We start from the raw sequence: 20,745 nt of genomic DNA, 5'->3' as shown, positions 1-20,745 counted from the left end.
AATTAACAGCTTGCTGTGCTCAAAAGTTTAGGGGCAGAAGAAAATAGAATATACAGTTTAAAAAGATGAACAATCAATTGCTTTACAGCACATACCTGGGTGTTGCCCCAGCAAGAGCACAGAGGTGAAAGGCATCCAGGATGTGAGATGCTCTTTGTTCTTACTAAGCACAGCTATGAGGTGATCAGTGGTAAGGCCGGATAGGTGGAGAAGCAGTACCATTGACAAAGAGCTCGTGCCCTGGTGCTCATGTATTAGGATGTGCTCTTCTTGTTGTTCTTCCCCATGGGGAGTATGCTCTGCAGGACCAAGAACACGTGTCCACCTGGAACCCATTATCCTACCTTCTAGGTCATGCTCTGGGTCCCTGTGTCCTCAGAATTCCTTCCACAATGGCCCTGCATCTGCACCTGTGTCTTGGGCAGCCTATTCCCTGGGTTCATCCTCCAAGGTCAGGACATTCTACCAACATGTATTTGTAGACATGGTGAGTAGCCAAGGGGTGGCTATTGGTGATGGGTTGGAATGGAGTTTGAAGTTGGGGTAGGCATGATCCCTTATGATATGAAACAGGTCAGGGATAAAGAGAGAAGGGGATCAGATGCAGATCAGGGACTTAGGACTTGGTACATGAACATGGAGGGCCTGGGTACCAGCTTTCCTCATGTAGGAATGTTCTGGCCTGAAACTCTGACAAGTCTGTGAATTCTAAATTTGGATGTGGATTTCTAAGGTAGGAGAATATAACATATTTTATTTCTCAGTTTGTTAATGTGATTTATAACACATTTTATGTGGGCCTTAATTTCATTCTTGGCCCTACTATTCTTTAAGGTGAGCCCATGAAACAGTCCCCATAGGGTAAGGAAAATTATATGCCAGACTTCAGGCAAAAGTACAGTTAAGCATTAATCAGGTAGCCTTCTGGCCTATCTCCCTATAGCCATTCTAGCATTAGATACTGACCATTTGCTTCCCCATTGTTTCTATAGATAGAATCTCTAACATTAAAATCTTAGGACCTTTTTGCTTAAAAATTACTTAAGATGTTTTTCAGATCCTGAGTACCAGCAAAATGGCTGACGCCAAATAGTCTGAAGAACCCAAAACTAAGTCAACACAAAAATACAGTTTCTTCATCTCCCTGTCCCTTGACTTCACCTTTTACTCTTCGATTAATCCATGATCCCAGGTCCACAACCCATCCTAAACCCCTTAAGATCCCTATCCCCAAACTCCTTGGGAAGACAGATGTGAGGTTTCCTCTATCTCCTTGTTTGAATCCCTGATGATTGAACTTCTTTCTCTGCTGCAATTCTCAATGTCTCCATGTATTGACTTGCCACATATTGGGCAATGGAGCCTGGCATGATTACACCTGGAGATAATGGCCTTACATGGAGCATGGGCCCTACCTGGGGCAGTGAACATCTCTGAAGACATTTCCTTCAGGTGGTAAGTCAGGTACACAAGGAACCCCTTCTAAAGTATGGAGCTTGGCATTGAGCAGGCAAAGCTGGAAAAAGGGAAGCCAATCAAGGAGCTGTTGAAATAATTTATGCAGGGGTCTGTCCCACAGACCCTGACCCAATGATGGATGAATAAAGTACACTGACACAGATATTCTGCTTTGCCAGTTCGACTGAGTGTCTAGGCCACTTACAGACTCCCAGGGGAGTGCTGTAAAGAGTTGTGACCAAGGCCTCAGCTAGCCAGCGAGACTCGCATTTATTCAGTAAAGATTAATTGACAAAGGCTTGAGTCAACACCACTAGAGTGTAATTGACATTGCGGACTTCCTGCGTAAAAAGTAATTAATCACCTGTGGTAAATCAAAGGTTAGTCTTAGGCCAATATGAATAAACAAGCTAGTTGATAAACTCCCCACATTCCTTTGTTTCTACTCTAATTTATTTAACTAAGGGGACAAGGCTGCCTTCAGGCAAGTACTATATGTAAAAACCTCTAGGCTTTCCAATAGGATTTGTGTATATTCTCTATAACTAAAATTTTTCCCACCAGCCTGACTGAACCCCCACAAATTTACACCAAAGATGATGAAGACTTAAACTGAGATGGTGACAGTGGAAATGGAGAGGCAGAATCTGCAGGACTCTTTAGGAGTGGTAGAAAAGGTGTTTCCTCTATCCCATAGGTAGGCACCAAGGGCTAAGCTTGCAGACCATAGCAACAAGTTGCTGGTGGGTGTCTTTCTCAAGGCCTGTGTTTCAGACACAATGGTTCCTATGCAGAACTGTTTGCTCCAATATCTATCTGTTTCAGTTTCCCAGGGCTGCTGTAGGAATTTAGTGATTCTCACTAAATTCTTGTGATTTTAATTACTTAAAACAACATAAACTTATTATCTTGTAGTTCTGGAGGCCAGAAGTCTCACATAGGTCTTGCTGAGCTAACATTAAGGTGTTGGCAAAGCTACATTCCTTTCTAGGTTCTATGGGAAAATCCTTTTTTTTTTTTTTTTTTTTTGCCTTTTCCAGTTCCTAGAAGCTTCTCATATTTCTTTTGTTTTGTTTTGTTTCAGAAATGGTCTCACTCTGTCACCCAGGCTGATGTGTGGTGGTGCTATCATGGTGCATTACAGCTTTGACCTCTTTGGTCTCAAGTGATCCTTCTGCCTCAACCTCCTGAGTAAGTGGGGCTTCAGGTGTGCACCATGCCCAGTTAACTTTTCATTTATTTTTGTAGAGATGAGGTCTTGCCATGTTGCCCAGACTGGTCGCAAGCTCCTGGGCTCAAGCAATCCTCCTGCCTCAGCCACCCAAGTAGTTGGGATTACATGTATGAGCAATGATGCCTGGCTAAGTTTTGTATTTTTTGGTGGACAGGTTTCTCCATGTTACCCAGGCTGGTCCCCAACTCCTGAAGTTAAGTGATCCACCTGTCTCGGCCTCCAAAAATGTTGGGATGAGAGACATGAGCCTCTTCTCTCAGGTCTTCTCATATTTCTTGAGCCATGATCCCCTTTTGCCGTCTTCACAGCCAGCAATGGTAAACTGAGTCTTTCTCATAGTACATCACTCCAACCTCTTCTGCCTCCTTTTTCCAGTTATAGGGATCCTTATCATTATGTTCGCCTCACCTGGATAACCTATAATAAATCTATGTTAAGACCAGCCAATTAGCAACGTTAATTGCATCAGCAACCTTAACTCCTCTTTGCCATGTAATGTGATAAATTCCCAGGTTCTGGGAATTAGGACGTGTACAGTTTTCAAGGCCATGACTGTATCTACCACACCTTCTTAGAACTTGTTCTCTGCAAATTTGGGTCCCATTCCTGGGGACACTTATTATGAGTGATTTGGTAAAGCTACTTAGGCAAGATATTTTGACATTTTATAGAATTTGGTACAAAATCCATTTTAATTATGTTTTAGAACTCAGTATAGTGTTACCTAAAAAACCTCATTTGCTTCGAGTAATTTGAAGCTGTAGAACCCGCAGGACCTGCTGCCTGCTGAATGTATCCCCAGGGCTTCTCTTCCTGTGGTTGGGTAGACAACACTATTTGTAGGGTGACTTGAAGGCACTTTCTTTCTCCAAATCCTTGTTCCTAACCCCGGCCATGATTACAAGTCATTTCTATGAGTTAGGTGTCTGTCATTCCAGAGGAGAACACCTGTTAAAATTCAGTCTTCTAAAACTGGTTACCTGATTATTTTATATGCAGCACAATGAACGTGGCCCTCATAACCATCACCTGTAGTCAGGAGGGAAGAGGAAGAGGATGTTTAGACTGTGAGGTGGGGTGCTCTGAGAGCAGTGGGGTACGATTCTAGAGAGCACAGGGGTGCACAAACACAGGAGGAGGAGGAGAAAGTGGGAGCCCCAAAGGCAAACATGGATGACCTCATTGTTCTGGATCCTGCCCCACTGGTAACCAGAGTTTTGATTCATTAAATCATTCTCTCCTCTAGGCATTCCCTAGGTAAAAAAGTCAGATGCACTATTTTTGTTGTTTTTTAATGCTTTTCCTATGGGGGAAGGGGAATAAGGATTTAAAATTCTGTCCAAAGAACTCAGTTGGAATCCCATGGAGTATGAACTGCATGGTCAGGGGAAGCAGCTGAAGATGATGGGAGCCCCCAAGACAGCCAGCCAGCCACCACACTCTTCTCAGGCCCAGCCCTGACCCCACAGCAGAGCCTCAGGGAGTAACTCACTGCATAGTTTATGCAGAGCTTTACTGACAAAGCAATACATGGGGTACAATGGAAAGACACAGAACCTTGGACTTTTAGATGTTCATGAATATTTTCAGAGGTTGGTTTATTTCTGGCCCTGTAATTAGTAGGCTGCTGAACAACTGGAGATTTATTGTGGAATTACTAATGTTTCCAGTGTAGTTTCTATTGATTCCCTCCTCCACATCTTTCTCTCAAACCTAAGAAATACAATTTAAAGAAAGCTATTGAATGTGTTAAGGGGGTTGCCAATTTAAGTTCACTTTAAACACAGAATGGTAAAAGGAACCTTTCATGGTTTCTTCTTATGCTGAAGACAATTTAACCAAATAGTACATACAAAGTATGATGCTTTAGAGTACTAGTTAAACAATCAAAGGTAAAATTCATTATTTAATATAACAGTGGTGAGAACAGTAATAAAAGAGTGAAGAAACTCCACTATTTTATTACTTACTCTCCAGTTGATATTTTGAAATTTCAAATGGAATAAATGATCTTTTGATAAATTAACGATCTGTGCTGAATTTCAATAATTTCAATAATTTTGTTTTGCATACCTAAATTAATTTGTTTTACAAATTAGAACCTCCAAAAGTAGTGTTCACTGTTGTTTATATGATGTCATAAAATGTCATAATATTCCCTGATTTAAGTTACCTGATTTGAGATTGGGCTGTGAGAATGATGTTACTGTCATAAATAATGCTACAAAAATAAAAGACGATTAGGTAACCTAATCATAGAAAGTATACCAAAGGGTCCAGCATATATTTTATGTACTAAACACATTGTAGATTTTATCTTATTTTTTTCCATCTTTTTAAAACTTTATTTCATTGCCACTGAAATTCTCTTTGCAAATGTTTTAGAATAAAATAATTTAAAATTTTTCTTTTGTAAAATACAGAAGGGAAAACACATTCAAAATGACAGCCTTGTTTTGATTCATTTAACTCTTGAGTTTCTCAGTGTCAGCATTACTGACATTTTGAGCCTAGTACTTGCTGTGGGGGACTGTCCCATTGATTATAGGATGTTTAGCAGCATCCCTGGCTCCTATTCACTAGATGCTTACTAGTAGCAGCCTCCAGGCATGACAATTGAACATGTCTCCAGATATTACCAAATGTCCCTTGAGGAACAAAATCAGCCACAGTTAAGAACTGTTTATTTAACTTTTTCAAATAACTAAAATAAATGGATATTACTGAATATTGAATGATAACAATTGTTGAAGTGCCTATGTTGTCTGGGGTATATACCCTGGGGTTCTTCATCACACACCAGGAAAATTGAGGACGCAGACACACGTGAGGAATTTAGGAGCAGACGTTTAATAGGCAGAACAGAAGAGAAAGAGAAACAGCTTTCTCTATAGAGAAAGGGGTCTCTGAGCGTAAAGGACCGGTGGGTGGTGGATGGGCTCAGCTTTATAGTCAGGTTTGAGGAGGCAATGTCTGATTTACATAGGGCTCATAGATTGGTTTGATCAGGTATGATATTTACATGGGATTGGGAAGGCTGGTGGCCCCACACTAATCTTATTATGCAAATAGGCTTTCCGGTTGATCCCTGCCATCTTGTCTGCTCTTCTTTACCGTACACATGGCTCACAAAGAGAAGGGAAGATAGAGCGGCCTTCCTGAACATGCCTAGGCCCTAGTTCCTGCCAGCATTCCCCCGTGCAAGCTCTCAGTTTGCTTGTCTTTGACTGCAGCTCAACTTTACAGGATACTTTTTGTTAGAAAATGATTTGGGGGCCAGGTGCGGTGGCTCACACCTATAATCCCAGCACTTTGGGAGGCTGAAGGTGGATCACAAGGTCACAAGTTCAAGACCAGCCTGGCCAAGATGGTGAAACCCCGTCTCTACTAAAAATACAAAAATTAGCTGGGCATGGTGGTGGCCACCTGTAGTCCCAGCTACTTGGGAGGTTGAGGCAGAGAATTGCTTGAATCCAGGAGGTGGAGTTTGCAGTGAGCTGAGATCATGCCACTTGCACTCCAGCCTGGGTGACAGAACGAGACGCCATCTCAAAAAAAAAAAATAAATAAATAAAAATATTGAGGCTGCTTTTTATTCAAGAGAAAAGCCTTACTGAGGACTCCCATACCTACGTTACTGTCTGCCTAAATGATTTCTTATTAACTCCTGTATTATTGTTAGGGATACAGAGATTATGGGGACCAGAATCCTATGTATATTTATCCCTTTTTCTTCTGCACTTTTTGCCAGAGAGAACACATGAACAGGAAATAACTGCCAAATGAGAAATGAAGTGTCACTTGATCAATATCAGTAAGTTTATCAATCAAGTTTTTTTATCTTCTAAGTTGAAAGTTCTGGCTTACGTTTGAAACCAAGGTGAAGTCACTTTCTTCCTCGCCCACTCCATAATCTAAGATGACCATTGCCTTACCCTCTTAATTGTAGATTTAGAGGACTTGTATCAGAGTTAGGGTAGGGAAAGGGGCTTTGGCCAGGTCTGCTGAGGCTCTGCTTACTTTAGAAGCACCAGAGGGACTGTACCTCTCATTAGTCTTTCTAAGGTCCTATAACTTTGTGCATAGTAAAGTGCTGCTCACGGAATGCCTTAGACACTAGACAATCAGAATAGAAATTCCTTCTCTTGTGGTGAATGTGTTTGAAGTGGGGTGGGGGTGGGGTCAGCCAAAAAAAGAGTGTAGAGAAAGACGAAAGTACAGGAGCTTACAGACGCACCCTGAAAGATGGAGGGAGCAGAAGTAGTGTTCTCTTCACTGATGATGCTGATGACACTGATGCAGAGCAAGGCCACTTATTTTCTCAAGGATGTACAATGAAATTACATGGGCAAGAATTTAAGGGCTTCCCCATGGTGCACGTGACTCCAGGTGTGTCAGCACCATTCTGACAGCTCGATCTCATGCAGTCTCATAAAAGAAATACTGCACCAGTTAGTGGACGTGATCTACTCTCTAGGATGTTGTCAGAGAACTAAGGCTGGCCACAGGGACCAGCATGTCCCCATAGGTACAAGCCCCAAACTTTCTTCTGCCATCTGGTCAATCCCATTGTATGACAGGGAGTTACAGAATTCCTCCAAAAGAGAAATTAAAACCTGGTTCCATGCAGGTCTCAGTCCAAGCTTGTGATAGTTCTCCAAGACAGCACTGCTGGTCCCAGCCAGTCCCAGGCACTGAAGGGAGATTTCGAACATTTCAAGGAAAGCACTCTGAGGTGCATGGTCACTTGAAGCACAGGACTCAAGACAGGGAGCTCAAGACAAGAGGTTCAGGAAAGGGGGCTCAAGACAGGGGGTTCAGGAAAGGGGGCTCAAGACAGGAGATTCAGGAAAGGGGGCTCAGGACAGCGGGCTCAAGACAGAAGGCTTAAGACAAGGGGTCTAAAGACAGGGAGCTCAAGACAGGGGTTTCAGGAAAGGGGGCTCAGGACAGCGGGCTCAAGACAGAGGGCTCAAGACAAGGGGCCAAAGACAGCCCACTTGGCTGAGTCCATATGCAATAACCCAAGGAGCCATGGGAGAATCAAGAGCCAGAAGTCTGAAAGTATCTAAGAGATTTCAGCTGATGCCTATCATAGGGGAGATACAGTTTGGGAGGGCTAGGGTAAAGGGACTTGGTATCACTTTTAATTTACCATTAAACCATGCCTTAATAGTGAAGACAGCATCCAAGGGCTAGGGAATATGTCCTAGGACTAGGGGCAGAACCGAAGTTAATTTGCCCCAACAAAACCTCTGCAAGTTTAGGATGATCCATGAGTAATTTAAATGCCTGCTAAAACAAAATTCAACGCTTTTCATAAGAAAGTAAAAGAATCCAGAGTCTCTACAACACATGATTCAGAAATTCTATCACACAATAAAAAAAATACTACCAACATAAAGGAACAGGAAAATGTGTCCAATGGGCAAAAGAAAAAAAAAAAAGACAAAATAAACAGACCCATAAATGCCTCAGATTTTGCAATCAGCAGCTAAGGACTTTATGCTAAATATATGTAAAAGTCTATAGGAAAATATTGACAGAGTGAGTGAAAAGCTGAGAACGGCAGGAGATGTTTGAACAGTGACAAAGATAACAAAAATTATAATTGGAAAACACATCTGAAATCAGTAATTCATTGGCAGATTAAACAAAACAGAGGAAAGGACTAGTGAACTTGAAGACAGGTCAATAGAATAATTTAAAGTGAAGCACAGAGAGAGAAAGATCGGGGAAAGTTGAATAGAGCGTTAGCGACTAGTGGAACAATATTAAGAAGTCTAATTTATGAGTATGGGTAGTCCCAAAAGGAAACAAGGGCTAAACAGAATGTTTATATACCCCCCAAGGTCATATGTTGAATCCTAATGCATACTGTGATGGTATTTAGAACTGGGGCCATTTGGAGGTGATTCGGTGACTAGCAACGGGATCAGTGCCTTCATAAAGGAGACCCAGAAAGTTCTCTTGTCTCCTCTGCCATGTGAGGTCACAGCAAGAGGATGGTTGTGTATAAATCAGAAATTGGATCCTCACCAGCCACCAAATCTCCTGGCACTTTTGTGTTTGACTTTTGGTCTCTAGAACAGTGAGAAGTAAGTTTCTGTTATTTATAAGTTGTCCAGTCCATGGTATTTTTGTAATAATATCCCAAACAAACTAAGACAATGAGAGAGAGAATAAGACAGAAAAAATATTTCAAGAGTTATTGGCTAAATGCTTTTCTTTTTTCCAAATTTGGCAGAAATGCTGACCCATAGATTAAGGAATCCTAGGCAGAATAAGGACAAAGAGCACCACAGCTAGATTCATCATAATCATACTCCTGAAAGCCAAAGATACAAAAGCAAACCTTAAAAGCATCAGAGTAAAAAAGACACATTACCTAAAGAGGAACAACAGTAAGAATGTGGTTAACTTCTCATGGGAAATAGTGGAAACTGGATGTTGTTGGAATGGTATATTGAAGTGATAGGAAAAAAGTTTAACCTAGATTTATACATGTCTGGCAAAATGACATATTTTCAGATAAACAAAAGCTGAGATAATGTGTCACAAACAGACATGCACTCAAAGAAATGTTAAAGCCAAGTTCTTAAAGCTGAAGGGAAATGATACCGATGAAAAATTGAATTTATTGCAAACTGTGAACGTGTGGGTAAATATAGTATGTTATTTATAGTTTTCTTTTAAATTAAAAGTTAATTGGCTATTTAAAGTAAAAGTAATACAAATATATTAAGGGTTTACAACACACATAGAAGAAAATGTGTTATATTTCACAAATTAGAAGACTCTAATATTAAGATATAAATATTTCATGAATTAATTTATAAATTTGACACTACTCAATCAAAAACTCAGCAGGCTTTTTGGTAGAAATTGACAAGCTGATTCTAAAATTTATATGGAATCACAAAAAATATTGAGACTAGGCAAAAAAATCTTAAAAACAAAAGGTATCATTAAAAGCTATTATTTTATTACTATAAGGTCACAGATATCAAGATTTTATAATATTGGTAAAAATAGACAAACTGATTGTTTGAAAACACCTATAGAACCCAGAAATACATACATATATATAGAGAGATTGTTTTCAACCAAGGTTCCCAATCATGTCAATTGTGCTATATTAGTTGGATATTCAGAGGGCAAAAGAATGAGTCCTAGCTCATTCTACACACAGAAAGAGAAATCACAGCTCTAAATATAAAAGCTAGAATTATAAAGCTCCTAGAAGGAAACATAGAAAAATATTGTGAGCTTAAAGTAGACAAACTCTCAGTACACAAATAACACTAATCACACAAAAAATTCTACTTTATTTCTACCTCATGATAAAACAAGGACTTAAACTCTTTTTAAAACACTGTTAAGAAAGTAGAAAGGCAAATTAGGGACTAGAATAAAATATTATTAATACATATGTCTAACAAAGGACTCATATGGAGAACATATAAATGACTCATATACTTCAATAATAAAAAAGGCAAGAAACAAATGTTTTAAAAATAAGCAGAAAACTTGATCAGGCAACTTTAAAAGGATGATATAAAAATATCTAATAAGCATAGGAAAATATGTTCTAACTATGTTCTAATATGATGTTCTAAACTAACATCATTACTTTTCTGGAAAATGCAAATTAATATCAGTACATGTCACTTTGTACAATTAAAATGACCAAAATTTAAAAGACTGACAAAACCAAATTTTGGCTAAAATACGGAGTAACTGGAAGGATCCTAGGTTACTAACAGGTGTATAAAATATTACAACCACTTTTTAAAATACTTTGACAAAGACTTATAAAGTTAACATACATCTGCCCTATGACACATCAATTTGACTCCTTTCCCAAGAGAAATTAATATTATGCCCACAAAAATATTGTACATGAATAGTCATAGTAATTTTATTCATAATAGTCAAAAGGGGACAGCACTCACATGTTCCTCAACAGGAAGATGGATAAACAATTATGACATAGCCATACAATGAAATGAAAATTAGCAATAAAAAAGAATGCATTACTGATATACACAACATAAATCAATCTAAACAATGTACGAAGATGTGTCACACAAAAAAGTGTAAACCAACAAATGTCTGAGGTGAGTCTTAATCCATTAGAGATGTTAATTTGCCAAAGTTGAAGACATGCCTGGAAAAACCACAAATCACAAGAGCATCTGTGATCCATGCTTTTTTCAGAGGGTTTTGAGAACTTCAGTACATAAAGGGAAAAGGGCAAGCAGGAGGGGAGGGAGAAAAAAACAAAAGGAAGGAGGGTTAGATGTATTAGTCTGTCTTGCATTGCTATGAGGAATACCTGGTTAATTTATAAGGAAAAGCGGTTTATTTGGCTCAAGGTTCTGCAGGCCATACAAGCATGGCACTTGCAGCTGCTTCCAGTAAGACCTCAGGAAGCTTTTACTCATGGCTGAAGGTGAAGAGAGAGCAGGTATGTCACATGGTGAGAAAGGGAGTGAGAAAGACACTAGATATTTTATCAATCAGATCTCATGGTAACTAATACAGCGAGCACTCCCTCATTACCCTGGGGAGGGCACCAAGCCATTCATGAGGGATCTATCCCCATGACCCAAAACCCTCCCATCTGGCCCCACCTCCAACACTGAGGATCACATTTCAACACGAGACTTGGAGGGGACAAACATCCAAACGAAATCAGTAGGCAATGAGGCAAGTGGTTACAGTCTTGAGAGGCTTTGATTAACAATCAGTAAATCTACATTTTACTTGTGAAAAGTGGGAGTAAAAAGTCAATTGTGCATTCATCTCCTGCTCTGTAAATCTACATTTTACATGAGATAAAGTAAACACATGATAAGCTGAGACGTGTATTCATCTGGGGGTGGGCAGAGGGATGATTTTTACCCTGGTCCTTGTTCCATGACTGTGAAGATAAGCTGGTAATTGAAATTGTCAGGGTGAGATTTAACAGAACTCTGTTTCCGGGCTAGTTTATAGGGGGATTATGTATTTTGAAAGATTTGGGGCCCCACAAGAAATTCCCTCGTGAGCAATTTGTAAGGGAGAACATCTAGGGAGATATGCAACCTTATACTGTTGTGAGAACCTGGTTTATATATGCGAGACTGTGACATACGGTTGTGAAATTACAGCTATCTATTTGGGAACAAAAGGAAGGCAATTTTTGCTTCAGTCTGTTTCCAAGCTTAACTTTCCAGTTGGCGTAGTAAGTTTGGAGTCCCAAGATTCTATTTTCCTTTACAGGAGTACGTACTATTTTGTTTTATTTCTCTGAAGTTCTAGAACAAGCAAAACTAAACTATGGTGGCAGAAAGACAAATTTCACATGTTCTCATTCATGTGTGGGACGTAAAAACTGAAACAATTGAACTCATAGAAATGGACAGTAGAATGATGATTACCAGAGGCTGGGAAGGGTATTGGGGAGAGAGGAAAAAGTAAGGATGGTTAGTGAGTGCAAAAATATAGTTAGCTAGAGTAAATATGACCTAGTAGCTGATAGCACAAAAGGGTGACTATAGTCAACAATAATTTATTGTATATTTTCAAATAACAAAAAGAGTAGAACTGGAATGTTTCTAGTGAAGAAATGATAAATGCTTGACGTGATAGAAAAATTAAAACACAGAAATCAGTATAGTAGTGGTCTCTGTGTGTGGGAATAGGAGTGGAAATTGACTGTAAAGGATGATGACATATTCTATATCTTGTTTTGTATGTGGTTAAATTTGTGTTCATCAAAATGTACACTTAGATTTGTTTGGTTTTTGTTTTGTTTTGTTTTTGAGACGGAGTTTTTCTCTTGTTGCCCAGACTGGAGTGGAATGGTGCAATCTCAGCTCACTGCAACCTCCGCCTCCTGAGTTCAAGTGATTCTCCTGAGTCAGCCTCCCAAGTAGTTGGGATTACAGGTGCCTGCCACCATGCCCACTACCTTTTGTGTTTTTAGTTGAGGCAGGGTTTCACCATGTTGTCCAGGCTTGTCTCGAACTCCTGACCTCAAGTGATCCATCCAACTCGGCCTCCCAAAGTGCTGGGGTTACAAACGTGAGCCACTGCACCCAGCCTTAGATTTGTATTTTATTGTATGTAAATCATGATTCAAACGCTGGGTTAATTTGTTGCCTTATGGCAAACAAAATGTCATGAACACACCGGCTAACTGCCATTCCCCTCTCTTCTACCTTTTATCTTTTTCACCTGAGTTAAGAAATCTACCATCTTGGCAGCTCTGGCATATCGGGGAACGCCAACTTCAGTTCAACTTCAGAAGACACAATAGCCTTCCTGGAGGGAATATACAAGACCCCAGGATACACATTGGTCACTGGATTGAGATTCTTGAATGTTAGAAGATCCAGGTAATTGCTGTCTTGGATGACTAAGAAACTCAATCTATTGTGTGTTTACCTTAATGCACAAGAAAATGGAATTCTGTCAAAATTAACTGACAAGTGACAAAAAGAGCAGTTTTGGAATGTGATGCTCTGTATCCCCAGGGAGACACATCATGTGTTCATAAAGAAAAAGCACTACAAGAAAACTTCAGTAGACAAAGCTAAATGACAGCCAAGATTCTCTGAGCCATTCAGTTTTCTTTGCCTGGTGAGAAGGATCCTTAGGGTCTCAGCCATTTTACAGGGTATTCGGGGTCAAACACTATTTCCCTACTGTTTTCTCTTGTTATCCTTTTAAGGTCTTGAGGAAGGCACAATAATATCATACTTCTATTCTTCACCAGTATTATGAGCCAACAGAGAAATGGCATAAAATATCAGGTGAATTTTTATTGAGTAAGTGGCATTAGTGAATGCAGCTTAGATCTGCAGGCAAGTAGGCTTCCAAATACTTAGCTGCAAAATTGGATGTATTTCCTGATCCAGTTAGAGGCTGTTGGGGCTCAGAAACCAATACTCCAAGATACGGCATTTTGACAAGCTGAACTAAAGCAGCCTCAAGGTCCCTCAGACCTCCCCCAGCCTCCACAGTTTCTCCCAAAACATAGGATAAAGCTGTTCTCTGAAGTTCCTTTATCTGCCCAAACTCCAGAACCACCAAGGAGAACAACTGATTTTTCTCCTCTTTCCTGTTATCTCATTATCTACTGCAGGAAAGCAGACCCAGATGTGACCACACCTGAACAGATTCTTTATAAGACAATGTCTGTCTCTCTGACTCAAATTCCAAAGAGAACTATTTACCAGCTAATCTCAGTTCCCCCTCCCTTCATTCTCCCTAGTAATCACATATTGCCCCTCAACAGGGTTCCTCTCCTCCCCCTTTCCCGTCCTTATTTTGTCAGGATCCAAGCCCCCATTCTTTTGTCACCTCAAGATGCTATATAAGCTTCTGTACCCACTGCGGGGCTGGATCTTCATTCTGAAGCTTCCCGTGTATATACATTAGATAAATGTGTATACCTTTTATCTTCTTAATCAGCCTTTTGTGAGTTGATTTTTCAGTGAACCTTCAGGAGGCCAAGGGCCTGGGCCCCTGCAAGGCAGTGCTGGGTCACTCTGCCCTCCACCACCAGGCAAGGCTTCTGTGTGTAAACTTCTGCAGGGCTGACAGTAATCAACAATACGTTCTCTCTGCAGTCAGGTTCCTTTTCAAAAAGGAAAGAATACAAGGATGGAAATAATGCCTTACTTTTCTTCCAAACTCTCAATCAGGGAAGACTCTCACTTTCCCTGGGTGAGGCTGGGAGTGTTTTGCTGATGGAGCTCCATCCACGTGGGAGTAGGGATGACACATCCCTCCCATTAACATTCTCTGCGATCAGGCTTGACAGTCCTTGACTCTCCACACCCTGGCTTGTTCAGCCTCTGGAAGCAAGGATGACTCATATGTTGCTCTAGTCATCCCTAGTACTGTCTTCCTGTTGCAAATCCTTTCCATTAAATAACCCTGATTTGATCACCTATCTGCTTGGCACTATATGTATACCACAGAGACTTTTTTTTCTCATGTGCCAGGTGGTATCTTCTGCCCCTTAGTTGACCTTAGTGGAACCAGGGAGGCAGTATCCTGGCACAGTTGAGACTCTGGAGTCAGACCAGGTTTGGATCTCATTTCCAGCATTGCCTATCAACATCAGCTGGGACAAGCGCCTTAACACCCCCTGTGCTTAACTTTCCTCATTTGTACAAATGGGATAATCATAGTCCTTACTTCACAGGTTTGCTCTGGCATATGACAAGTGCTCCATAAATGTGGTCCTCCCCCAACAAACTCTAGTCCCATGCAAGGAACACACTATTTGGCAGTGTTGGTTAGACCATTCTTTCATCTTTTGCCGTGTTCAAGTTTCTATCTTCCCAGTCCCTAACTCCTCAATACCTTTGACTTTCTCTCATTTATGTCCTTATGCAAACTGTGACTTCGAGTACTTTGGGCTCTTGGCATCACCTAGCAGCTCCCACCCTCCTCCTGATACCTTGTGACTCTGATTTTGGACCACAGCCGTAGACCTGGCTGCTGATTTTTTATTTTTAGTATTGACTTCGTGCGCCCTCAGGTTTCACTTTTGTTCTAGTCTGCTCAGCAAGGTACTTGTCTCTTTGTTCTAGGGAAGAGGTACTTCTGTCTGACTTTTGGTGCAAACTCCTTCCCTCTGCTCCTGATTCACATCCTCCAAGTTTTCCTGGTTCCTTCTCCCTGTGCCACTGCTTGGAATCTTCAGTTCCTCCCTGTGTCATCTTTTCTCAGCGATTAAGTAGACCAATGTCTCCCATAGATGAAAAATAATAACACATCTTCTCTGACTCTCCCTTACCACTCATCCCCTTCATTGGCAACACACTGAAAATACTTGTCTGAACCTGTGTCTCTCTGGTTGCCTTTCCTTTCACACTCAGCTCACACTTGCCCACCTCTAGTTGGGCTCCACTAAAAAATATCCTGTGTAACCTTGTGACATACCCCTGTCTTTGGATATCAGATACTCTGACAGATGATGGGGAAGGGATTGGACCAAAATTCTTTTATTTATTTATTTTTTTTGAGACAAGCTTTTGCTCTGTCACCCAGGCTGGAGTGCAGTGGCATAATCTCAGCTCACTGCAACCTCTGCCTCCTGGATTCAAGTGATTCTCTAGCCTCAGCCTCCCAAGTCGCTGGAATTACAGGCATGGATGGCCACACCTGGATAATTTTTGTATTTTTAGTAGAGACGGGTTTCACCATGTTGACCAGGCTTGTCTCGAACTCCTGACCTCAGATAATCTGCCAGCCTCTGCCTCCCAAAGTGCTGGGATTATGGGTGTGAGCCACCACGCCCTGCCCTGGACCGACAATCTTTAATGCCCCTTTCAGTTGTGTCTAAGACAGATGAACATGGTAAGAGTTGTTTCTGCTGTTAATCTCATTGCTTCATTTATAGTAATTTTCACTTACATTAAAATTTTAAAGTAAAAAAAATTCTAAAGAAAATTGTTCATAAGAAAAGAAAAATGAGCATCATTTCTTGTAATGGAATGTAATACTATCTTATCTGGCTGTTAATACTATGGGATGCCTAATGCTTTGATATTTAGTACACTTCTGTGCCTGGAAGGCTGAAATTTGTATTCACTTTGTGATTTTAGCCAAATAAGAAAATGACATTTATTGATCTATTGGCCTGTTACAGCTGAATTTAAGGCAATAAAAAGAAAATGGTAATAGTGTATATTGTCTATAGACCAAATAAGAGAAAATGGGCTATCTTATTCTTAGTTGAGTCTCAGATTATTTTATATTTTTCTAATTCTTCTCATATGTATGTAAATATAGCTGACAATCACCAGGAAATAAGCTGGTTCTTAGTGAAAGTAACATATCAAATTTATGTTTGAGAATTATAGGCTAGAAAAATACATAATTCCTATGTTATGTAGAATGGTGAAGATTTTGGTTCTACAAGAACAAGTCTAATAGTATGTCTTTCCTCTTCTTCCCTATCCCATTCCACTGGCTAAACTAGCTGTTTTCCAGCCAGTACCCCCAGGATACTCTTCGAATTCTCTCGCTTCTGTCCTGGGGCAAAAGAGCCTTTACCTTTGGAACTTGAATAGGGAACATTTTGCTAACTCTTACATACACCATCCTTGTAAAAGTGGGGAGAAATCCCAGAGGTCTAAAAGGGTAAAACTTTGTAAGTGAGGAGGAATTCCAGAAACCTAAAACCGGAAGTAGGCAGTGTCAACATTTTTTGTATGTAGTTTGTTTCAGAGCCAGCCCAGTGTAGAAATCTCTCTAAAAGATGTCAGGCGGGTGGATCACGAGTTTGGGAGTTCAAGACCAGCCTAGCCAAGATCATGAAACCCTGTCTCTATAAAAAATACAAAAAATTAGCCAGGTGTGATGGTGGGCACCTGTAATCCCAGCTACTTGGGAGGCTGAGACAGAGAATTGCTTGAACCCGGGAGGTGGAGGTTGCAGTGAGCCAAGATCACGCCACTACACTCTAGCCTGGGCGACAGAGCGAGACTCCATCTCAAGAAAAAAAAAAGGATGTCAGGAGTAGCCCTATGTGAGAACAGATTAAAGATAATGAAAATGCTTTACATTTGCATATGACCTTGTAATTGTATATATCATGTTGACTGCATGTAGTTATTTGACCAGTATGGGCAGTCACTCACCCCAGCTGAAGTTTTTGTTATATTTTGTATATGGTTGTTTAAGGTGTGTGTGTGTGTGTGTGTGTGTGTGTGTGTGTGTTTTAATCAAAATAATATGATAGCACTTGAAAGCAGAATATGCCACTTTGGTGTGAGGATTATTTTGAGCTGAAGGCAATTGAGAAGTAGATACAAGAAAAGCTCTCTGCTCTGCTCTTATTTGCCTAAAAAAACAGGACTTAAATTTGTAAAGGTATCCTCCTTTCCCTTTACCAAGAAGGACAAAGGTTTCTCAATGGAGATGACTTAGGTTCTTAGCCTGAAAACCAGTACCAGAGGAATTTACAAAACAAACTTTACTAACTAACCTTTATCCACCATATTTGCCTTTGCACAATTTGCTGCCTTAAAAGTTTCAAGATCCTTTTCTTTTGTCCTCTAATTTCTTCAAAAATGTATTGTTCTTTGTGAAGATGTTATATAAGCCAGGGTTCTAAGCCACCTGTTTGAGAACCACTCATTCCCTGTCTCCTATATACATATGAGATATACATGTTAATAACTTGTTTGTTTTTTTCTTGTTGATTGTCTTATTACAGCAGTTTCACCGAAGATCTCAAAAGGTGATGCTGATTCATTAGCAAGATGGCTTAAATTGTTTCATCTATCAGCCCTTCTCACTTCTTAGTTTTTGTTCAATCTGCTTCTTCTGTCTAGAACGACTCACTCAGCTTTATCCATCCTCCAAACTTCAATGCAAGCACCATTTCTTCAAGAACCATTCCAGACACCCTCTCCCTGCACCATTGTGAGTAATCTTATCTTCCCCTGGAATGATGCTTGATATCCTAGTGGATATAAACTGTGTCTCAGCCATCTCTACTGCTTTCATTATGGCATAGTCTTCTGAACACGATACAAACTCATCCCATGTTTTTGAAATGGATATATTTAAGACAAAAATGTTAATAGCACCTCCAGGGTGCTGGTTTCCAGGATGAATAACTGCCAGTGCAATAACTAGCAGAGTCAAGTATAAATTGCCTACAAGAAAAAAAAAACTGAGAAATAAAGGTATATCATGCAGAATAAACTGGAATGCAAATAATCAAAGATGAAATAAAATGTGTTGAAGAAAGTGCATTGTTTATTTAACGTGTTTAATGTTATATTATTTTAGAGATTGCATTTTCTGTATCAGCAGCCATCCAAATGACTTCTACCCCCTCCACTTAGCTTAGTCTTTAAGAAGATGACAATGACAGAATTTTCATTTCCAGCCTACCCACTTTCTGTATCCGCACAGAATTAAGTGTATGGTGAAATAGTCACCTCCTACACTCACAGTCCTTTTTCCCAGGCGGCTGTGGAACCAGCAAAACAAGAACTTTCTTTAAAGAAACCACAGGGTAGTTAGTGATTAAAGTTATATTATAGCTTTTTGCCTGTGTGGATAACATTCAAATAATGAATTAACTGTTGATCCATTACTTGAGAGCTTTTTCTATTAATCTGCTTCCTGGCAAATCTAAACAGGGGAAAATGTCTTTGCAAATTGCTGTTGAAAGTCCTTATTCTAGCTTCTGTGGATAGACTCACTTTCTAACTCTGCTATTTCCTTTCAGGTTCTTGACATTTGCTTCCATTCCATCACCCTTGAAAGAAACCAAACCCTGTATCTACCCAACTAAAAGAAGCACAGCACAGTTTTCTTGCCGTAGTTTATGACATTATTTTATTGATTCATTTGTTTCTTACCAAGCATTGGCCAAGTAGGGAGGCAGGGAAAACGTAGAAGTCCAACCATGTAGCAAAGCCCTGCTCTGTGGCCAGCTGAGACTTTTAGTTGCAAATTATTGAGCAGATCATGAGGCCTTAAGCCAGCTCCTGTGTTGGAGTTGTTGGCCATCATCATTGGCTACTATTTTGCCTTTGTTATTAGTATCCCTTACTTGCCCGATAATGAATCAGACATTCAGATTGGACATTTATTGGTTGCTGTCACATCTCTCTGAATGTGTCAGTCATCATAGTATATCTGCAGGGTGGGCATTACTCGTCCCTGGGCTCAGTGACTATTCAAGTGACTCTTCAAAGTCTATTAGTGAAAGGAATAGAATTGAAACCTAGGTTTATCTGACTTCAGATGAAACAACAGGATGATCTTGAGCTCAGGTCCTTCAAAGTGAAGAAATATGAACCCACATCTCCTCTGACACTCAGACTTTTCATTGCATTCCATTGTGTCCCTTGGCTATTTTTCACTTTTTTCCCTGACCCTGTGAACTTTTCATTTGCATTCTTTTATGTTGTGAGTACACATCCCAAATTAATCTTGGGAGGAAGGGCAGGTAGAACAGGAGGATGAAAAGGAGGATTAGGAGTGGTCCCACCAACACCCTCCCTTGTACAAGTAAACAAAATGTTTTGCAGATTTCCCCTGCCTACCTACAGATTTTTCTTTTTCTATCCATGCTCATGACTAATTCTCCACACAAGCTCCCCAATAATTCATATGTTAAGCCATGGGGCAGACACCAGAAAGCTGTAAAATTGATGGGATTTTTGTAGAGTTCCATTACCACAGGGCATAATTACCATGAAGACCTTTATGTGATTTACAGCTGTCTTTAGAAGAAAAAAATCTATTGATTGTATTGTTTCCCCATTCATCCTTGCTCTGGTGTTGGTAATTTGAATTCAAGCACAGTCTGTTATCAAAATGAGAAAAATCTACACAGACATGTAGATTTAACATTAATCATGCTAAAAACTAGACAATTTTCCTGGATACATAAAGGTTTAATAAGAGTGTTAACCTAAAAGATGTCCAAATTCCTCTAAATTTTATGTAGTGTTCACATGTGTGGTATTTTATTCTTAGTTAACAGATGCAGAAAGACAAGGTGAAGAAAGGAACTTAATTTAAATGACTGTTTCTCTAGCAAAGGCCATTTCCTCTAGTCAAAATGAAACCTTTTTAAAATTGAATTGGGAATATTTCCAAGTCTTCTGTTTATAGGACATGAGGATTGTCCTCTGGAAATGACTCCACTTGGGTACAGCTGTCATCATCCACAAGCAGAGGACTTTGCTGTGTGTTATGAACTGAACTGTGTATCCAACCTCTACATTCATATGTTGAAGTCCCAACCCACAGTACCTCAAAATGGGGTCTTATTTGAAAATAGGGCTTTTAAAGAGATGATCAAGTTAAGATAAGGTCATTAGGGTAGGACCTAACCCAGTATAATTGGGGTCTTTATAAAAGGGGAAAATTTGGACACAGACAGCCATAAAGGAGAACTCCATGTGTACATGAAGACTGCCACCTACAAATCAATGACAGATCCTACCCTCACAGCCCTCAGAAAGAATTAACCCTGCTGACACCTTGATCTGAGACTTCCATCCTCCAGAACTAGG

At 40.1% G+C, this 20,745-nt stretch overlaps 1 long non-coding RNA gene across 1 annotated transcript in view; it reads right to left on the bottom strand.

Moving 5' to 3' along the window:
- Positions 1-14,524, bottom strand: part of LOC139357414 (uncharacterized) — a 71,226-nt gene extending 56,702 nt beyond the window's left edge. The window contains exon 1 of the long non-coding RNA XR_011610445.1: positions 14,137-14,524. This is a non-coding gene — a long non-coding RNA (uncharacterized lncRNA). The remainder of the gene's footprint in view (positions 1-14,136) is intronic.
- Between the last annotated feature and the right edge of the window lie 6,221 nt (positions 14,525-20,745).

This window comes from Macaca nemestrina, chromosome 1 (genome assembly GCF_043159975.1).
Source record: "Macaca nemestrina isolate mMacNem1 chromosome 1, mMacNem.hap1, whole genome shotgun sequence".
Lineage (NCBI taxonomy): Eukaryota > Metazoa > Chordata > Mammalia > Primates > Cercopithecidae > Macaca > Macaca nemestrina.
This window is presented reverse-complemented; position numbering and strand designations above follow the sequence as displayed.